Below are 17,663 nucleotides of genomic sequence, written 5' to 3' on the forward strand. Positions count from 1 at the left end.
GATTGGGGGCTGCATTCGTTTTTGGAATCGTTGTTCCGAAGAATACGCGAATAAAAATTTTGTAACCACGACAGCATTAAATGATTGAATTCAGTATGATGTAAAAACTGTTATGATGCGCAGATTCTTTTGGGAAATTAAATAACATCTTTATATGTATATGCAACAAATCGCTTGTCACGTTAGGTTGCTCGCCTTTCGTTTTTGATATTCTATAATTGTGAAGGTTACTACTATAATAATGAGACTGTGAATTTTATGCATTTAATACAAAAGTGAGGAGATGCCGTTTAAAGCGATGAAAGAGTTGTGACTATTGAAAAATATCAATATAGTGGCTTTAATCGATTAAATTTATGAAAGGAAGAACGACATGTTTACCTGGCTTCACTCCGTTCCAATAAATGCAGGAAATTTTTATTTTACACAAAGATTCGCTAATGACTACATACAACATGATTGATTTCCTTTTGATACATGTTTTGATATAATATACAAAATGTTACAGATCATCTTTGATTTTCAAACAAATGTTCCAAACATGAAGTATATAATCGCATACGTCACAAGGTTGCACTCTCTTCGTTCCTGACTTTGTGCGATCACGAAGGTCATCGCACAGCACATGGTTGCACTTGTCTCGATACAGTTATTTCTCTCCAAATGTCCCTCAAGTTGTAAACAAAAATGGACAACTTGGATTTGACATGCAACTTTATTATTTTAAAAATGTTTTAAAATTACAAAAAATATAAAAATGAGCTGCAAGTCTTGAATTATCGTATCTTCTCTTTCCAAACTGGCCATTTTAGTTTACAAGTTAAAGGACAACAGGAGAGTATTTATTGTACGCACAAACGCAACAAATTTTAAAAAATCACTGGAAAAGTTTGCGTTCACAGTATGTATTCGGTTGCTTGCGAATGAAAGAGCTCGCGAAGAAGGCTTGTCCCTCTTTCTTCGTCTATTTTGAGGACGTTAGTTGGTGATTGTGCGAACACCCTGTACAGTTGGATAAGGACGCCGCGATGCGTGCCAATACTCGCGATGAATATCGGAACGCGGGGATTCGGTGCAGCTGCCAACGGTGTTGCATCAGCGATTACCGAGTCCCTCGCTGAAGAATTTTCCTTCTCGCGGAAAATCCGCATCTCGACTCTACCGCTCTTCTTTTCCCGTGTTCTCTTTATACGTTGTTCCGGTACCCTGTAATAAATTGATCGTCATGGTCCCTTTCTTTCTAGCTCCTCGAAACACCGTTTTTCGTCAATCGCTGATATCACAAAACAGTGCCAACATTGAAATAGTCAAGCATCCGCGTGATAGTAAATGGCGCGATATTGCTACTTGCGCAACCCTGTCTACTTCCTCCCTACGCAATTCGCTGATAGTATCGTTTTCCAAAAATTGTTTCGTTCAATTGCCCCATTACGTTTGCAGTTGAGTGAATGGTAGAACAACTAGCATTAATTAACTCCGAACGAGTTCGCCGTTAAATTCTCACTGTTCCGTCGAGTATGCTTTTATAATCGTCGTATATTAATATGATCTGCCGGGGAACAAAAATGCGATAGTCCGTACAAAGCCGAGTTCCAAAGTATTTTCTGTGACAGAGAAATAAATAATAGAATGAACCCACGATGGAGGGGGGGGGGGGGGCGCACTCCGATGTATGTACTTGGTTTCTCAATATTTTCGCGCATTCCGGCAGAGCGAATAAATTGCGAACGAGATCCATCCGGAACCATATCTGAGAGCATTAAAGCAATCTCCGGAAAGCTCGGGCCGCTGGTAAATTAAGCCTGGAACGTGGATTAATTTCATGCTCGTTCAAGCCGCGCTTTGGTCGAGAAGCGATCCTCATCGATCTCAGGGGTCCCGAAAGAAAACGCGGCAAGAGAATTTTTCCCCTTTGGTTTTTCCCCCAGCTCTCTCGCATCGATTCGGTAAGCGGCACGCGTTGTCGATACAACGAAAGCAATCCACTCTACGGGCTAACGACTGGAATCGTTGAAACTGCCGGTCGAGCCGGGCCGGGCCGGGTCGGGCCGGGGAAAAAAACGCGAGCGCAATTACATGGCTCTCGTATCGCGGCGGTCCGAGGCGAGTAATCAGCGTTTACTCGCGGCGAGGCGCACTCGTCGCGTAATTGCCTCGCGATTACGCGTTATACAATCGCGAGTAAACAAAAACGTTATCGCCGCGCCGGTAATCGTAAGCGTAATTGGCCGGCGATCGCAATTGCAAGTGCGAAGCCCCGCGAATCGTCCGGTATGGACCCGGAACGTGTCACAGACGTTGAAGAACAGACGCTCGCCAGAAAGAATTCGTTGAAGATCTTCCACGCAGATGATTCTGACCGGCTGGAATAATTAACCGACGACAGAGTGGGAGGAAGTCATCGGGACTTCTTTCCTCATGCGCGAGGTACCGAACAGTGTCGGCCTCGAGTGTCTCGCGAACGCACTTGATCGGCTTTCGCAAAAATACTTCCGGCAATTGGGAACTTCGAACGATCGTTTCGACGTGCTCCATCAGGGAACAGTGCGACGAGGAAGAATTTCTCCGCGCGAATATCACATACACAGATTGAAATAAGACAGTTATTATGCGAGATTTCTTTTGTGATTTGAGTATATAGTGGCTGTCATTTGGACTTCGATAAGCTAACTCACTCTGAGAGATAGAAGCTATTCTGGCGTTTATTCGTTACACGCATTTTCGTTTCACCTTACTACTTCAAAGTTACTAGTCAAATTGCAAAGAGAAGCTAAATCCTTACATTTGACAATGAAAATTTCAGTGTCCATAAGTATTTGCCCTCGTGGAAAGCGTTAGTACAAAAGAAACATTCAAGTTGTACCCACATTCTTGAAACGAGCGAAGAACGTATTGTACACACATCGTTAGCGTCTCGCAGAGATAGGTATGCAGAGAAAACTTCTGGACCTTTAAGGACAGAATCGAAGTTGCCTTTAAAGATCATGTAAAATCAAAACTTAACACTTTACCGACCGGTAGCCTATAAATCGGCTTTTCACCATGGCAACCAATAATTCAGCATCCATCCACACGTCACATCTCTGCAAGCTCTAATATTGTCATATAATTTTTTATATACTATATATAGTTCGCGCAGAAAAGAATGAAAATAAAATAAATATTCTTTAACGCTAATGTTATCGAAATATAACAATGTTAACACATTTAGTTGCTCCACAATGACGCAAATGTTTACAGCCGAACAACCGGTCGATAAAGTGTTAACTAACGTATCATTAAAAACAAAAAAAATAGAAATTGTTTCATTCCATTAGGGAAATCATTAAAGACGAGGAAGTGCTAATTAATGCAATTGTGAAAGATGTCACGGTATAATGGGTTGAATATAGTAGAGTCCGAGATATTGTACTTTTTGGCGTGATTTTCCCGAGAGTTGTGTGAACATTTCGGTCAATAACTAATAAACATGTTATTAAAATGTGACTTACGCCACTACGATTCTAACCCATTCTATCGGCGTATTTATACACAGGTAACCGAACCTCGTGACTCATACGACAGTAACACTTTTAACAGTTTTTTAAATATAAATAAATTTTATATATGACTTTACTATACAATAGTTTTTAGTGGCGCCGTAGGCCCACCGCTCGAGTGTAAAGGGTTAATCCCGACGGTTTAAAAGTTTGTGACTGTGTATGGTCCGCAAATCCCTCTGCCGATCCGATCGAAATTTCGTCCGGAAAGGAGACGCTGATTGTAGAAACCGTGGAGAGGATAAAAAGGCTGGCTCGGCCGAGGAAAACTGCGCGCATATATCCGAGCGTGCTTACGTCAGCGTAATTAAAATGCAGGCAGAAATCGCGCGCGGGCGCGGGCGCGGACGCAGACGCGTATTTCTGTAATACATCGCGCCGCCTCGACGCTCGCCGCGGACGCTAAAATAATGCGAGATGGATTTGACTTTCGTCCAATATTCAGCGGTGTCGTATGCGTGCTCACGTTCCACGTGGTCACGCGTTCCGAATAAAGAACGCGCGTATAGGATGCTCGATGCGCGCGGGCTGCATCCGTGCAAAGCGCACCAACACGCGGCACCAAGCACTTGCGTAAAAACCTCGCGCTTCTCCTCGGCTAGAAGCTCCTTTATGCGAAGATTCAATATTGCTCGAGTATAATAAATCGAGGTCCCGCCCCACCTGTTTGTCGGCGAGCATGTGGCAGCTCGTCGATTGTCTCCTTCTCACACCTGAAATCGATTAGAAGCCAATTATCTCGAAGTACTTTGCGGAAACAAATGTTGTGTAGTTGCTGATTGGCATTGCATGCATCTTCGGTTTCCTCTTTGAAGAAAAACAGACTGAAAAAATTGTACAAAACCCATCAGAAGCGTGAGAAAAGTAATACACGACGCGAGGAGTCGTTGTGCTGAGAAATTTCGTTACAGGGGCGCAATCTTCGGAGATCAAGAGTGCCGAGAATGCGGCGGACGGACGATGATTCACCTAATTCTAAAACAAAAGAATTTAAAAAACTAACCGTAATCATTCTTGGAATACAACGAGAAAGTTTAAAAGTTCTAAATAAAAACAGCACAACAACGGACGATATGAAACAAACGCAAAAATAAAAGTTTCTTTTCCGGATAGAACTGCGGCGAAAGCACAAGCAGTTGATGCATAACGAAGTGAGTAATTATTTTTCAGAACAAGTGAACAACATCTGAGATCGTCGGTAGGGGCGAGGGTTGAGATCGTCAAGCTGCACTTGAACAATTTTTCCATCGGGCGATTAGTCGGTTCGATCGAGTGCTGTTTGCCAAGGGTAGTCGATACGGTATATTGCGAGAACATCGATGCATTAACGTAACTACACGAACGAGGTTAATACGTCACCGTAATGGAGGTGGTTGTAGGGCGCGACGTGCACTCATGATGGCCGTTTTAAAAATGTTTATTTGTCACCGTTCTCTCGCGTCCGCGCCACAGCCGATGTTAGCATTCTGATGTTGGCGCTGATTATTGTCAAGATAGAGACGGATAAAAAACGCCGCCGAGGCGATAAAACGCGGCAATTGTTGCACACAAAGTGCAAAGTCTATACCCGGGGCCCGTGCATTGCGAGCGTCGATTCGTAGTTGTGTCGCGATTACGATGATGTAACACGCGCAAGCACCATCGCGTACGACTATCTTATCGGAAAATTCTGTTCGCCGTGAAGCGGCCATCTAATTTCCGAGTTTCCACAATAATGGAGCCCCGTTAGATTCCGAATAAAGATCCGGCGAATGCTTCCGCGAAGTCCGGCATTGGTTAAAAATTTTACGAGCCGCGGAAGTCGAGTAATTAACATAGCTCGCGACTTCCTGAACGGAAACTATTCTAATCCCGGCCTGTTACGAAACTTCAAGCACTAAAAAGTTTATCCGGAATAACGAGGGCTACAGAAACGATTTTGAATCTTAAACGCTTGGGTACTCGTGGATGGGCTCTATGGTGTTGCTCGAGTTTGTCGCAGCGTGCACTCGTCCTAAATAAACGGATGTGACGTCATGACGGCCATATGATCGAATTTACTTTGATACCCTCAGCTGCGACGTGGCAGCGTGGCCGAGTAAATAGCTCAGTTGTATTTCAAATTTTTTACAAAGTGTACAAGGTCCTCATACAATTTATTATATCGTGTACAAGGTGTTCGTGTTTTATACAGTGTAAACGAGAATTTTAGGAATGGCGTAAATAAATAATAGCCGAGTTACTAAAATAAAATTACGATATTGTTAGCAGTCGACAGAGTCGTCTACTGTGGTCTGGAAGGCTTGTTTGTGGCGCTATGCCACGTGCGGAGAAAAACTCCCTACGCGTCTCTCTAGTCTTAGTATAGTTAGTTTTAAGCGCGCTAGTTGGTAGGACCTAGTTTTAAAAACACGCTTACTCCTTTGTCTTCCACTCGAGTAGATCTTTCTACTGTATCTCGTCGTCGCAAGAGCTATACAAGTGACGATCCAGCACGCGTAATTGTGACAGAAACGTTAACAACGAAATAAAGAGAAATAGCGCGGGTTGGGTGAACCAAAAAGCATTTAAATTAGTCTCTCCCATCTCGACCTCACGGATCGCTACATGTTTAGTGCAGCTGCTGTCATCTGGCGGTAGTAGTATCGCGGCTTGGCGAAGTGATATTATTTACACTTCGTTTTATTTATTTAAATTAAGACAAGAGTGGTTTTATGTTCTGAAGTTGTCGGATTTTTATTATTAATTCAAATTTATTGTGACGCAAAATTTGGTGTTGGGGCTATATTTAAAATTTCGATTTAGCGCCATTCTTTCTAGCGGTATAATATTGAAACTATTTGTCAAAATTAACTACGGATGATCACATTATGCCACAGATGGTAATATAATATTAATTTTTTAAAATCCAATGGAATTAGTAGTTTGCGTTATTACTGCAGTAGTAAAGAACTGAAAGTGCTAAAAAATTACCGACAATCGGTTCGGCTAAATAACTAGAATTATCATCCGTGGATAATATGGTGAAACAGTTTTACGGTTTTGCTTACTCGTGATGGCGCTAAATTATTTTTAGGAAATGGCGCCAAATTCAAATGTCACCTTGTACAAAGTGGTAAAAATAAGGCTTGTTAGCTTTCAGAATGTTCTGATAAATTAAAACAATTAATCTTTTGTGAATATAAATTGCAACAATAATTAAAAAACTACAAGATATTCAAGAATTGACACTATTTGGTTTAACCCTTCTACAGAAATATCGTATAACTTAGCATTCTTTTAAGATCGAATTAAGTACAGATGAAAGTATATTGCAGTTAGTTGTAAGTTTAGTAAAAAAAAAAGAAAAGGAAACGTTAGTAATACTTTGAAGATTGAAAATTCGTATTAAAGAAATTTAGAACGGAAGAGGAAGGGGAGGAGAAGAAGATGGGTGAAAACTACGATAGAAAGACGATGCTACGTGAAAGTGCTTTATTCCTTTCGGAGATCGTTCATCGCAGACATCGGCGTCGGGAATGCCGCTCTCATTTTTGTATTTTTTGTTCGTATGTATATATATATATATGTGTACATATATGTATAAATATACATACACGCGTATATGTAATGCATATGTGTACATATATACTATGTTCATGTACGTACGTATGTATGCGGTGTATACATACATATATACTCTAATAAGCGATCCTAATTATCGAGTAAATTACCGTCTGATATTAAAAAATACGCATGTATATGTACATGTACAATTACAACACACGCCAGGACGGCAGGAATCCTGGTCCAGTGAGACCTTAATAATGATTTCTTCACTTCTTCTCATTTGTTTATCATTTTTTCTCTCTTATCTCTCTCATTTTTTTATTTCTCTTATCTTCTCTTGTTTTTAAACGAAGGTTGAATGTACAGTATACACATTTACACTTATCGTTTCAGCAACAACAATTTTATTGTACGTAGATTGCAAAAATTAAATAAATAATGACAGTGGTACATCGCGTATTGGACGGAAAGGCCCAAAACACTGCGCAGAGGTGTGAGAGGAAATTATAGGTTTTTAAATTCGGTTGAGGTGCGATTGCTTCTTCGTTCTCTCTTTCTCGATCACACTCAATCTCTCCCTCTCTCGCTCTTGTGCTCATTCTCTCCAATTACTTTCGCACGACCTCTTCCACGCTTCTTCAAGCTTTCATATTTCAACCCTTGCGCCACTCTCACAATCTCGTTCTCTCCTCTTTCTTACACTCGCCACGCACGCTCTCCGCTCCTTTCTCTCTCTCTTTCTCGCTCGCATTCTCTCCCACCCTCTCACTCGTCCCATTCTCGTTCATACTCTCTCCTTTTCTCAAGTAAAAGCGGTCCACGTTGCGAAAAACACAAACGGAGAGAGTCAAGTCTCGAGTATGAGAATATTCCACTGAAAAAGGTCGGAAACATATCCTTCTCTTGTCGGCTTATAAAAAATCTATTTTTTGTTTTGAAGCACGCCCAGTTATTAACCAGACGAACAGGCGTCGTTATACGGTTTCTCCGTTCTCCGTTCTCCGTTCTCCGTTTAAATACTCTTCGGTTTTTATTCCCATCTGGAAACCAATTTTTTTTGTTCGTTCGTTTCTTTGTTTGTCTTTCGAGATGCTCCTACGTAGTAGTTAATGGTTTGGTTTCCCCTTTTCGGCATGCCTTGTGTTCCTGTGTCAGTGTGTAATATCGTGTCATTCTCTCTCTTTCTCTCTCTCCCTCTCTCCCGTCCTCTCTCTTTCTGTGTCCATGTGTACGTATGGTGTGTCTCTCGCGTGTGTGTACATGTGTGGCTTTTTTCATCTTGCTCTCTTTTTTCATTATATTACAATAATTAACATCGTCACATACAGACTTATACACTAACGATATGACTACAGCTCCAAACCAGCAGAGCGTTCATCGATGAAGAAGTGAGGATAATTATTTTACGCGCTTCTCTTTCTTACCCCCTCGATTCACTTTCACTCTCTCCCATTCTCCCTCTGTCTCTCTCTTTCTTTCTCTCACCCTTTCGCTCCCTCTTTCGCTCGTTCTTCGTTCCACTTTTGCACCTTTCTTTCCCGTTCCGTCTCCTGTTTTTCGCATTCGGAGGGAAGCTATCTGTCTCTCCTCCTCTCTCTCTCTCTCTCTCTCTCACTCTCTTCCTATTTTGCTCTGTTCGTTTCTTCCGATTGATGATGTCGGCATGCCAATTTATTTATAAAACGTTACAAAGTTATTCGTGAGCAGTGCCGCGTGGCGTTATCGATGTACATCACGAGAATCTCGTTTTTTGCTGTTACGGAACCACCTCGGTCACACCTGTCCTGTGCCACCTAATTGCTCCCTGGCGCCTTTCTTCTTTCATCCCCTTCCGCAAACATAAGCTCGCTCGGTTCGTCCGACATTCATCGTTAATCGAACCCGCGACGATCTTAAGTAGCGATACCAACGCGTATCGAGTAAGGCGTGGAAAAGATCGCCGCGGTTCTGAACATCTCGAGCCCGATTCTCTGGCATTCAATCGCGTCGAGTCGCAAGATTAAAGTATAATTGACGTTCGTTAGATTGACAAATAAAATTGGTATACCGGAACGAATAATCGAGACTCGATCGTACGAGACTCGATCGATGAGAACCGACCCGAATCGTCGAGAAACCTTTTCGCTTTCCCATTCCTCCTTATTTCTTCGTTTACAGAATTGTGTCAATTTGACGAGTTGCAAAAGCAATGGATCAAGAATAAGTCGCCCGAAATTTTCGCCAGAAAACTCGAAGACCGGATGAAAGACGAGCGTTTCCGGGCACTTCAATGGATAATTAGCATCAATGCAAAAGTACTTGTTTCCATAAATATGGGATTTGTGTGGCTAATGTATACATATATTCGTAACAAAATATGTCACGCCTCCGCGTTTCCGGTTTCGAACGCTCTCATATCCGTCTTGCCTCCCTCCCTTCATTTTCACTCTCTCTCACACACACGCACACTTATTCTCTCTCTCTCTCTCTCTCTCTCTCTCTCACTTTCTCACTATCTCGCGCGCGCGCATTCTTACTCTCACACTCTTTTTTTTGTCTCCTCTATCGTAAATCGGCGCGATTTCTGCGTCTCGTGTGTATATATGCGCGACTGCCGTCTCGATTGTACGAAGGCATCTTGTAGGGAACTATTGAGATATATAATATTAATTATGCGTACGCTTATATACCGTAGTTTCTCTCGCGACCGTCTCTTGCTTTTCTGGCTCGCTCTCGGTTTCCGAACGTTTTCGGAACGATTTCGCCGACGACTGATCCGATCTCTTCTTCTTTCTCGTTCGAGCAATGTTTCTCTAAGTACATCAGCTTGACACGGGTGGAGCACTACAACTTCTTTGCTTCTCCTCTTCTCCTGTCTTCTGTCCCGTCTTCCTCTGGCCCACTCACTCTACTTCTCTACCAATCTCTCAATCTTTCTCTTTCTCTCGCTCTCTTTCTCTCACTCTTTCTCTCTCTCTCTCTCTCTCTCTCTCTCTTTCTCTCGTTCCCTCTCCGGTCTCTCAGCTTCCCGTTTAAAGACTAGACTGCGGGGATTCCGGCACAAACAAGGAATGTCGTAGTACATTATATCAACATTTAATAAAATATCTGAAACATTAACAAATAGACTATATGAGTACTACATGACTGCCCTTAATAATGTTTTACAGCTAATCGATAAGTAGTAATCAGTTTCCTCCGTCCTTCGTTCATCTCGTTATCGACTGATGGATCGTTTGAAGTGGATAGTGAAATTCCGTGGTCATACGACTCCGAGGGGCACGTACCCCCTTCGCTCTCCAATCCTTCTCCGTCTCTTTCACGTTTAATCTCCGGTTCTCTCCGTCCGGTTAATCGACGCCTATCTTACACTCGGTTAATCTCCCGTCCGTTTTTGAGCAACGTCTGATAAACGATTCACGTCTCTCGGTGTGTCTCGGCTGTGTACCTCGGATTTTCGATGAAGTTTGGTGTCTTTATCAAAGCGTCTTGCGTCCACTATCTCTCTTATCCCGAAAATTACCCACGGGGTCCCATCACACCCTCGTCCGCGTCGCCTGTCTTGTACTCCATCGTCCTTTGTTCTGCACTCTCCCGAGAAAACCCAATTATTCTGATCTCTTCTATTTTTTTATGCTTTTTCTTCGTTACTTTCAGTGACAAACGGGCTCCTGTCTACTGCGTCGGAAGCTTGCGTGGCCGTCGAGCCGGCTCGGTCACGGTCACGGTCACGGTGATCCACTGCCGACGATCGCGATCCTCTCCGCGATCGCTCGCCGCCGTGAAACGATCGAATTTGTCGGTGGTAAATGCTCGAACCGTGAGAAACGCTTTAAGAACGATAACTGGTAATCTGACCGTGACGTTTGAATCGTTTCCGACAATTCCGAGGGATGAACGAGGGCATGTCGCGCGCGTAACCGTGCTCGAGCGATCGGCCCACCGGCTGGCAAGCGTTTCCTCTTCGCCTATGTACTCCGTAATCGCTATATAATGTATGTGTATGTATATAATATACTTTTTTTTGTTATTCAAAATGTTATATCTCGCTTGGAGAAGGCGACGCGTGCCGCCCCGTTTATTTACTTTGTTTTTAATGCCTACAAATGCATCGTTTATTTATCTTTTTTTATTTTTGTTCTTCATTATATCTCTTCCAGTTTGGTGGACATATAACGTAAATAGCCTAGATATCCTCGTACAAATAAGTTGATCGATATTAATCGTTGCCCTGAGTGCCTTGGTACCCGGCTTGCGAACGGAACTCGACTTCCGCGCCTCGATATATACATATATGCCGGTGCTTCCGTCGTTCGGACGAACCTCAACTTCAATCTGATTATATAGCAACGTTGGACAAAGGGAATGACGGTCCTTGATTCGCTGATCAGCGCGAAAGATTCTTCCTTATATTGTTCAGCTACGCGGACTAGTTGATTCTGCATTTGCGTCGATTTCAATGGAATCCTTTCGCCGCGAGTGGCTTTCTACTATCGTTTAGAATACGGTCAACGGGTTGTTACTATTCCAACCCTGCCGTGGTCTCTCGATTAAACTGTACAATTGAAGCAATATTGAAAAACGCGAGAACAGTTATGCCATTAACAATGTCTTTGCATTTTACGAAACTGTCTTTGATCGAATTCGAACTTTACTGAGTCGAAATGCCTTCGATAATCGCAACAGCGTCTCAGGATTGAGAACACGAACGAATCAAAGAGAATCCGAAGACTTCGGTTGGTTTCGCTTTGCCTTTCGTTACCGCGTGCCTCTATTTACAAATTTTAATGGATTACGTTGGATAATTGAGGTCCGGTTTAATCAGAGGCTACTCCACCGTCTACTGTACATTCCCCCGGGAGATTTCGTTGAATGTCCTCGTTCCGAACGACGGGAGGGCCGCCATATTTCCTAGATCATCGATCCCCGTGACTCTCCTGTTCCCACGTTAAAGTCTCCCGGTCGTCCTCGCGTAATCGCGTGCCTGCCTCACCCCTTCCCCGTGATCCTCATTAATTACAACGTCCTCTGTTCGTCCCTCCTCTTCAGAAGCAGCTAAAGGAAAAATTTCAAGCTTCGACTCGCGATCGGCCGGCGATCTCGCGCGAACAAGCGTACTCAGTCGTCGGCTTTCGAACACTCGCCTGAACGAAGTTCACGTGACGACCTTCGAACCGAGTATCCGGTCTCGCACCTGCCACGTGTCATCGATTTCACCGATTACGCTTTAATTTTCATCGAATTCGCTGCGATGATTTCGATCGCCCCTGGCGGCCTCGCGGAGCCAGGAGGAGAAATTTTAGTCCTCGAACGGTACGAAGAAGTATATCAATCGATCGGTTCGATGGTCGTCGCGCGATTTATCTCCTCTTTCTCTTCCTCTCTTAATCTTCCGTTAAATCGTAAAAAGTGGCAGTCGAACGACAGCTCGTTACGAGCAAATCGGCGCGGAAGCGACGAAATTTCACTTTTCTTTCTATCTTCTTCTTCTTTTTCTTCTTCTGCCTATTCTTCTTCCTCTTCTTCTTCTTCTTCTTTTTCTTCTTCTTCTTCTTCTTCTCAGTGTTCTTTTTTTGTCGTTTTCTTCTTTTCGTTTTTTTAATTTCTTTGGCGAAGCTATGATGCTTGTTCTCGGTCGCGCGGGCGGCGAGATCCTCTCGCGCGAGGATCACCGGATCCGATCGCGATCACGTGTGTCGGTAATTCTGTGTCACTGTGTGCATTTTGATCCATCCGCGGTCGCAGCGCGACACTTTTACAAAAAACGCTTTGAATATAGAAATAGTGTGCTTACAAAACTCTCGCGTTTAGTCCCCACGGGACGAGAAAAGAAAAAAAAGACACGGTTTAAATTCTCTCGCAGCTTTCGGTGTGTCTGTGTGTTCTGTACTCTCGCGTTCCGGGTATCGCTGTTTAAATATCGGTTGCACCTGTGTATATGTTTTCGTCGTGTGCGTGTGCAAACGTTTGACTGTAAGGTACGCGTCGCGGTTTTTGCTCGACGTTAGAAAAATTAGCCGTCCATTCTTTCTCTGTTTCGTTTAACAATACGTTTACGTTTAATAGAATCGCTTTGCACGGGCGAAAAATAGAGATTATTACGCGTTATTTCTCGTTTGTCTCTTGTTTATATTTTTGTTTATCACTCTATGTCTTTCCATCCACCCTTCTACGCTCGTGTAATACGTTTTGTGTCGTCCGTTCCTGCGTGTGTCTCCTGTGGTCTGCGGAAATTAACACTTTAGCTACCGGAAGGATGTACGTTTAGGTTTAGACGTTTCGATCAGCCTGCTGCTTTTCAATACCATTCGTGTAATTTCGTTTTCGCGCGACAGTCTCGAGAGAATTTATATATTGATTCGATGCTTTGCAAATGAAATTGCCGTGGCTATATCTTTGATTTTCAAGGAACTGTTTCAAGTCAGCCGGCGGTAGATAAAGTGTTAAATACAAGAGTGTTCTGTGTCTCCGTGTATGTGTACATGTGTATGCCTGTTTTGTGTATGCGTGTCTGCGCGTGTGTGTCCTCGCTGTACATAATATTTTACGCGGTAAACTCGACGCATTTTTCATACTTTTTTGTATTTTTTGTTGCTTATTATCGTGTCCCACTCTGTAAGGCGATCGGCTTAGCTTCTCTTAGTGCTTATAAACGTAATATATTTTTTTTTTTCATTATTATTCTTTTTGTTTTTGTTTGAATGCGGGCCAGGTGGCTCTTAGCGTAACCCGGGGCAACTCGGCAGGATGTTTATCTGAACTAGTACCGTTATGAGTATAGTAATAATTCATCTCTTTTTTTCTATTTATTTATTTATTTCTGTATTTATACATCGTACGTTCCTTTTCCTCCTCGTTCTTTTTTTTTCTTTCCCCATTATTCTCTTTAAATATAATCCTGTAGTAATGCGTTTTTCTTTCTTTTGTTTAAAATGCGTACAAACGGAGATGCGGAATCATAATATGTATAACGTACCGAGGGAGACGTGGCGTTCATTACTTATCGATTATTATTATTATTATAATTATTATTACTATTATTAGTATTATTATTAGTATTGGTATTATTACTCATTAATTAATTACGCGTTAGTTATTACTATCGTTATTATTATTATTATATATTATTACTAACGTTATTATTATTATTATTTTCCATTATTTATCATTATTATTAATCGTGGTTTCATTTTTGCTGAATCCCTCTCACTGCGCACATAGGTATATTTTTATTCGGCTTTCGTCTAGTGATTTACGATAGTTGCTTACGGAATTATTATTATTATTATTATTAATTATTAATTATTATTATTATTATTTCTCAATTAATATTATTATTAATGTTATTATTTAGTTGTATCTCTTTCTCTTGCGTCAGAAAAATTGTCGAGAGTGATTATTCCAAAAGCCAATACGATAAATTACATCATTAATTGTTTAATCTCTTTATTTTTTTTTGTGTGTCGTTCTTTAAATTACTTTAGTTGAAGCTTCACACAGCCAAAAAATGAAAAGCACTTAAAACAGTGCTCAACACTATATAAATGAGTTTCTCGATTAATTAATTAATCCCGATTAATCAATTAGTTAATTAATTAATTATACGGATTCCGACCAACTTGAGTGGCAGAGGCGGCCTGTCGCGCCGCGCCGACTGTGTCCCTATGTAACTCTTCGTCTTTCCTCGTGAAATTGTTCACCTGCCTGGTTTCGCTTTGACTATTTTCTCGTTTTATTCCTTTTTTTGCTCTATGCAGATTTCTCGTGAACTTTGCCGTTAGTCTACTAAATAGCTTAATCGAAAAATCGTTCCTATGTACGTGTCTCTCTTGCTTGTCATTTTGTCTGTTTGCTCTTGGTACGTGTACGCGTGTGTTCGTGTCATGTCTGTGACGGTCACTATTGCTTCGTGTGAGTGTACGCAAGTGTACTCTTGTAATCGATAGTACTTTCTACTCTCGTAATTACCGATCCCACTTGTCGTCTATTTGCAATTGCGAGCGACGTGTCGCGTCCCCCCTCGTCCGATCACGGCTGGCGCGTTCCCTTCGACCCACGGCTTCAATCTGTACACACTACATACACATTTCCATATATGCACGCGCATATACGCTTCTCGATTAAATTTGTTCTCGCCTCGTTTCCAGCGCTCGAATTCGATTTACGCGCGCGCGTGTGCGTTAAACGCGCCGGACGTGAAGCTCGTGGCTGTTAATTAGAAGAATACGCCTAAAACGTTCGATCCGCCGGAAATCAGTGAAAATCCTCAATGATAACAAACGTTAACGTTTCAATTATTTATGATCAGTTTCATTCAGTGGGTTGCTCGTTCAGCGTCGACCGCGCGCATATATATATATATAGATAGATTTATTTATAGATTTATAGATTTATATTTATATCTAAATATATCACTTGAAAGCGTGATCCGCTCGATCTACGAGCAGTCGCACTCGCTTCTATTTATTTCTCTCTTCATTTTGTTCATTCACCGTTTCCCCCTTCCCCCACCCCTCTAATTAGAATACGCGCCGCATGCGTTTCCGAACGGCGGTTGCTCGATCATCCCCTGCTGCTTTCCAGCGTCACGTTTCTCCCACCATCGATCATTCAAAGCTGTTCGTATCGTTGTCGCATCTGCAAGTGTGTTATCGATTTAATTGCCTCTTTGGAAAAGCCTTCTCGCAGCAACTCACAGCCGTAACTATTTTAAACAATAATTGGATCCAAGATCACTTTTTGATTAGACGAGGCTTCCGAATCCGTAATCAGAATTCACGGACACTGTTCCTGCAACTAGAAGGTTTTGGGAGCCAGTTGTTTCTCGTGAACAAGAGAAAGTAATAACGACGATTGACCATAATCACGTTGAAACGACAGCGGGGGATGACGAGGGTGCCACGCTAAACACAACTCCGTCGACTCAAGCTACTCTGCGCTATCGCGAGATTTGTCGGCCGAACCACAATCCCTCGAGTCAATCACGCGAAACACCCTCGAAGCTCACTTGCCTCGATCGAGTTTAATTATTCGAGATTTCTTAGGTGCTTATTCGAACGTCTACCAAGCCGAGAATCAAGATCTTAACAGCTAGGTCAAAACTGACTGGACTCGATTGTTCCTTGTACAAAGACTGCCGTCAAGCACAACTGTATGGACTGCGGTACAACATCGATAGTTGTAGTTTCGAGCCGACGAGTCGACTTTCATCGTCTATTTCGCGTCACGATGATTCGTAGAATGCAAGCTCGCAGCTCTTCCTGCGACCATCGAGGTCCGTCTGCGTCTGGACAAATCGCGTCCGATCGCTTTTGGCAATTTTGGACCGCGTCCAGGTGTTTCAGCAGACAAATAGAATCGAGCGTGTTCCACGTGACAAACCTAACCGTGAGCATGGTCGGACGTCGTGAATCTCGTACCGGAAACACGACGGTTCGCGTTCGTTCGCCTTTCTGAAGTCTGCGCTCGAATTGCGACAACGGATCGTTCGTTCTCTACTGGCGACAGCGGAATATACATAAGTACTCTAGCTTCTTTAGCGGACTAGCTTCGTGTTTTTACTCGTTCTCTAGTTTACTTTTTAATTAACGTTTTTGTTTGCGGCTAGTTTACTTTGGAATGCATGCTCGACTCGTTCGCTTCGATCGTTCCATTCGCTCGTCCACCAACACTCTTTTGTCCCTCTCTCCTTCCTCACCATCCAAGACTCTCAGTCTCTCTCTCTCTCTCTCGCACACGTTCACACTGCGTTCTCCCCATAGCATTTCCTCCCATTTCCCGTAATCTGCGATCGGCGATCGACGAGCAACGATCGACGGCGTTCGATCTCGAGTCGCACAGGAGCTTCGCCCGAACGTTCGACGTCCGACGTCTTTCTGCTGCGAGCACGCAGGATCTAAATGCGAAGAAACGTTCACGGTTCTCGATTTCTCGTGTTTCGTTTTGCTCCACGTTTAGCCCATCTCACGTCTTTCTGTCTTCTCTATTCCTCTTCTGGCGTGACGCGACGCGCGTAGGATCGACTCGTAGAAAAAAGGGAACGTCTCGTTCTCGCACGGTTCGGAAAGGTGGGCGCGATCACCGCACCTGTCGCCACTCGTTGTGCACGCGGAAATTGTCGAGCTCGCCCTCCGTCGCGTCGCTTGTCGCCTGAAAGGGAGGCGATCGAGGCGTCCCGCGAGCTGCGCGACGACACGGAGGGGCAAATGCGCGATTCCCGGAGAACTGTCGCTACTGACGGGTCCACCTGTCGATTTGTTCGGCCTCGAAACGGAAAATCACGAGACGGGTAGAACAGTGGATCGATCGTGACGTGAGACCTCAGGCCTGCGACAATTGTTCGGGCGTTGCTTTACACGCGGTCGGCTTCGATCGGTTTGACGCCGTTTCGCGCGGCTTGACGGAACGCAGAATGATAGTTTGGGCCGGCTGGTCGCCGGAGATCGACCCGAGTGCGCGTATTTACAATCCGTTCGAACGGAGCTGTGTCCGCGGTTGTCGTCCAGCCGGGGAGAACAAGGATGGAGGAACGGTGTCTCGTTCTCGATGAAAGGCGATTGCCGGAGATGATGTGTCGTTGGTCTAGGTTGGCCGATCTCCGACGACGAGGGCCTGACC

At 43.4% G+C, this 17,663-nt stretch overlaps 1 long non-coding RNA gene across 2 annotated transcripts; it reads right to left on the reverse strand.

Moving 5' to 3' along the window:
* Window positions 1–440: 440 nt before the first annotated feature.
* On the reverse strand, window positions 441–5,806 carry LOC144473147 (uncharacterized). 2 transcript variants are annotated; one of them, XR_013494513.1, is made up of 3 exons: window positions 4,899–5,806; window positions 4,203–4,363; window positions 441–1,206 (listed from the first exon to the last, which is right to left on the reverse strand). It is a non-coding gene; the product is annotated as an uncharacterized LOC144473147 (long non-coding RNA). The 2 variants fall into 2 exon arrangements; XR_013494514.1 differs by lacking the exon at window positions 441–1,206 and having other exon boundaries at window positions 3,340–4,252.
* Between the last annotated feature and the right edge of the window lie 11,857 nt (window positions 5,807–17,663).

The sequence above is a fragment of the Augochlora pura genome, chromosome 7 (genome assembly GCF_028453695.1).
Source record: "Augochlora pura isolate Apur16 chromosome 7, APUR_v2.2.1, whole genome shotgun sequence".
Lineage (NCBI taxonomy): Eukaryota > Metazoa > Arthropoda > Insecta > Hymenoptera > Halictidae > Augochlora > Augochlora pura.